The sequence below is a fragment of the Salvelinus sp. IW2-2015 genome, unplaced genomic scaffold (assembly GCF_002910315.2).
Source record: "Salvelinus sp. IW2-2015 unplaced genomic scaffold, ASM291031v2 Un_scaffold9447, whole genome shotgun sequence".
Lineage (NCBI taxonomy): Eukaryota > Metazoa > Chordata > Actinopteri > Salmoniformes > Salmonidae > Salvelinus > Salvelinus sp. IW2-2015.
Genome location: NW_019950706.1, coordinates 3,059 through 7,609, shown reverse-complemented (window position 1 = coordinate 7,609; position 4,551 = coordinate 3,059). Strand labels below are relative to the sequence as shown.

Sequence of the window (4,551 nt, the reverse complement as noted above, 5' to 3'; positions counted from 1 at the left end):
GAGGAGGATCTAGTAAGATGGGTTCTGATATGGGGTATAACTGGCTGGGGGACTAGTAGATGGTCCTAAATTGGGTATAACTGGCTGGGGGACTAGTAGAATGGGTTAATATGGGTATAACTACTACTGGGGACTAGTAAATGGGTCTAGTATGGGTATAACTGGCTGGGGGACTAGTAGATGGGTCTGAATCTGGGTATAACTGGGGGGAACTAGATAGATGGGTTCTATATGGGTATAACTGGTGGGGGCTAGTAAGATGGTCTAGTATGGGTATAACTGGCTGGGGGACTAGTATGATGGTCCTATATGGGTTAACTGGCTGGGTGACTAGTAGAATGGGTCTAATATGGGTAATAACAGCTGGGGACTAAGTAGATGGGTCTAGTTATGGGTATAACTGGCTGGGGGACTAGTATAAATGGGTCCCTAATATGGGTATAACTGGCTGGGGGACTAAGTAGATTGGGTCTAATATGGGTATAACTGGCTGGGGGACTAGTAGATGTGTCTAATATGGGTGTAACTGGCTGGGGGACTGTAAAGATGGGTTCTGTATGGGTAATAACTGGCTGGGGGAACTAGTAAGATGGGTCTAGTATGGGTATAACTGGCTTGGGGGACTAGTAGATGGGTCTAGTATGGGTATAACTGGCTTGGGGGACTAGTAGATGGGTATAATATGGGTATAACTAGCTGGGGGACTAGTAGATGGGTTCTAGTAATGGGTATAACTGGCTGGGGGACTACTAGATGGGTCTGTATGGGTATAACTGGCTGGGGGACTAGTAGATGGGTCTAATATGGGTATAAGCTGGGGGACAGTAGATAGCATGGTATAACTGACTGGGGGAGTAGATAGATGGTATAACTGACATGGGGGACCGTAGTAGTGTAACAGAATAGAGGTACTGGGGACAGTAGATAGATGGTATAACTGACTGGGAGACAGTAGATAGATGGTATACTGACTGGGGGAAGTAGATAGTTAATGGTATGAACTGGATCTAAGAGGGTACAGTAGATAGATGGTAAAATAACTGACTGGGGCAGTAGATGGAGATGGACTGGGAGGACAGTAGATAGATGGTATAACTGACTGGGGACAGTGATTAGTGGTATAACTGATGGGGACAGTAGATAGATGGGTATAACTGCTGGAGACAGTAGATAGATGGTATAACTGACTGGGAGACAGTAGATAGATGGTATAACTGACTGGGGACAGTAGATAGATGGTATAACTGACTGGGGGACAGTAGATAGATGGTATAACTGAGGGGACAGTAGATAGATGGACTGAGGGAGACAGTAGATGTGATAGATGGTATAAATGACTGGGAGACAGTAGATAGATGGTATAACTGACTGGGGGGACAGTAGATAGATGGTATAACTGACTGGGGACAGTAGATAGATGGTATAACTGACTGGGGACAGTAGAATACTGGGAACGTAGATAGATGGTAAACTGACTGGGGAGACAGTAGAATAGCTGGTATAACTGACTGGAGACAGTAGATAGATGGTATAACTGACTGGGGGACCAGTAGATAGATGGTATAACTGACTGGGGGACAGTAGATAGATGGTATAAGCTGACTGGGGAGACAGTAGATAGATGGTATACTGACTGGGGGACAGTAGATAGATGGTATAACTGAACTGGGGGACAGTAGATAGATGGGTACTGATGGGACGCAGTAGATAGATGGTATAACTGCTGGGGAGACAGTAGATAGATGGTATAACTGACTGGGGGACAGTAGATAGATGGGTATAACTGACTGGGGGACAGTAAGATAGTATGGACTGGGGGACAGTAGATAGATGGTATACTGACTGGGGACAGTAGATAGATGGTATATACTGACTGGGGACAGTAGATAGATGGTATAACTGACTGGGGGACAGTAGATAGATGGTATAGCTGACTGGGGACAGTAGATAGATGTAATAACTGACTGGGGAGCAGTAGATAGATGGACTGATTGGGGACAGTAGATAGATGGTATAACTTGACTGGAGACACGTAGATAGATGGTATAAAACTGACTGGAGGACAGTAGATAGATGGTATAACTGACTGGGGACAGTAGATAGATGGTATAGAACTGACTGGACAGTAGATAGATGGGTATAACTGACTGGGGACCGTAGAATAGATGTATATACTGACTGGAGGACAGTAGAATAAGATGGAATATGACTGAAGTAGATAGATGGTATACTGACTGGGGACAGTAGCATAGATGGTATATACTGACTGGAGGGACAGTAGATAGATGGTATAAACTGACTGGGGACAGTAGATAGATGTATAACTGCTGGGAGACAGTAGATAGATGGTATAACTGACTGGAGGAGTAGATAGATGATAACTGACTGGGGACAGTAAGATGATGGTATAACTGACTGGGGGACAGTAGATAGATGGTATAACTGACTGGGGGACAGTAGATAGATGGTATACTGACTGGGGACAGTAGATAGATGGTATAACTGACTGGGACAGTAGATAGATGGTATAACTGACTGGGGACAGTAGATAAGTGGTATAACTGACTGGGGACAGTAGATAGATGGTATAACTGACTGGGACAGTAAGATAGATGGTATAACTCTGGGGACATAGATAGATGGCTGACTGGGGACAGTAGATAGATGGTATAACTGACTGGGGACAGTAGATAGATGGTATAACTGCTGGGGAGATGACTAGGAGACAGTAGATAGATGGTATAACTGACTGGGGGACAGTAGATAGATGGTATAACTGACTGGGGAGACAGTACTTATGACATAATATCCTGTGCTATCTCCTGTAGGGAATGTCAGAATATTCTGAATGTGACTCAGGACCAAAGCAGTGAATCATTCAGGCAGTTTGAAGGAGGAGTGAGACTCGGCTATCGGATCTTCAACCTGGTAAGAAGATGTGTGTGTGTGTGTGTGTGTGTGTGTGTGTGTGTGTGTGTGTGATGATAATAGGATACAGCTTGGTTTAACACGTTTTCTCTCTTCAGATGCTGTCCCTCCTTCCTCAGAGAATCCTCAGGTTGCTGGAAGTCATTGGCTTTTCTGGCAACAGAGTGAGTTCAATGGCTCAGCAATAGCTGCTATGAATGCTTATAACGAATGCTTGTGGGGCTTGTTAGTAGCCTAGTGGTTAGAGCGTTGGACTAGTAACCGAAAGGTTGCAATTCAAATCCCGGAGCTACAGGTACAACTCTGTGTTCTGCCCTGAACAAGGCAGTTAACCCCTAGGCTTGTCATTGAAATAAATAATTTGTTTCTAAACTGACTTCGCTAGTTAAATAAAGGTAAAATTAAAAAAAAGGTTAAAATAATCAGGTAATACTTTATAAGGAGGTATGAACTGTTATGAAGCTAAAGGAGTATGAAACTGTTATGAATGCTTATAAAGAGGTTTATTGTGTCTTTAGGAACCTTTGGTCTGTCTCAGCTGAGAGAAGGAGCAGCTAGCCACGGTCTCAGAGCTGTCCTCAGTGTGTTAACGTTACTGCTGTACCATACCTACGTTACACTCATACTGGGTAGGGACACACACACACACACACACTGGTTAATAGTTGTGTAAAGGTTGTGTGATGGTTGAATGACGATTGTTGTGTGTTCCAGGTTTCGGAGAAGGTTAGTAATTTTGTGATATTTGTTTGGTGGTTGTGGTTATTTGTGATGGTTGTATCATGGTTCTATGGTGGTTGTATCATGGTTCTATGGTGGTTGTATCATGGTTCTATGGTGGTTCCATCATGGTTCTATGGTGGTTCCATCATGGTTCTATGGTGGTTCTATTGTGGTTCTACCATGGTTCTATGGGGGTTCTATGGTGGGTCTATCGTGGTTCTATCATGGTTCTATGGTGGTTCTATCATGGTTCTATCATGGTTCTATCGTGGTTTTATGGTGGTTCTATCAGGGTTCTATGGGGGTTCTATCATGTTTCTATCATGGTTCTATGGTGGTTCTATGGTGGTTGTATCATGGTTCTATTGGGGTTCTATCATGGTTCTATTGGGGTTCTATCATGGTTATATGGTGGTTATATGGTGGTTCTATGGGGGTTCTATCATGGTTCTATCATGGTTCTATCATGGTTGTATCATGGTTGTATCGGGGTTCTATCATGGTTCTATGGGGGTTCTATCATGGTTGTATCATGGTTGTATGGTGGTTGTATCATGGTTGTATGGTGGTTGTAACATGGTTGTATGGGGGTTGTAATATGGTTGTATGGTGGTTGCTTTCTGGTTGTATGGTGGTTGCTTTCTGGTTGTATGGTGGTTGTAACATGGTTGTATGGTGGTTGTAACATGGTTGTGTTATGGTAACCTTGTCACAGCATTGTTTGTTGATGGTTAGTTGGTGGTTGTGTTATGGTGTTGTGGTTGTTGTATGGTGGTTGTCTTTTGGTTGTTGTGTGTTTCAGGTAACGAAGAAGGGTTACCTTGTCACAGCATCGGTTGTGTGATGGTTGTCTGATGGTCACCTTGTCACAGCATTGGTTGTGTGATGGTTGTCTGATGG

At 43.6% G+C, this 4,551-nt stretch overlaps 1 long non-coding RNA gene across 1 annotated transcript; it reads left to right on the top strand.

Annotated features, from left to right (window-relative positions):
- The first annotated feature begins 39 nt into the window (after window positions 1–39).
- On the top strand, window positions 40–807 carry LOC139027301 (uncharacterized). Its single transcript, XR_011479388.1, has 3 exons — window positions 40–176; window positions 462–501; window positions 586–807. It is a non-coding gene; the product is annotated as an uncharacterized lncRNA (long non-coding RNA).
- The last annotated feature ends 3,744 nt before the right edge of the window (window positions 808–4,551 follow it).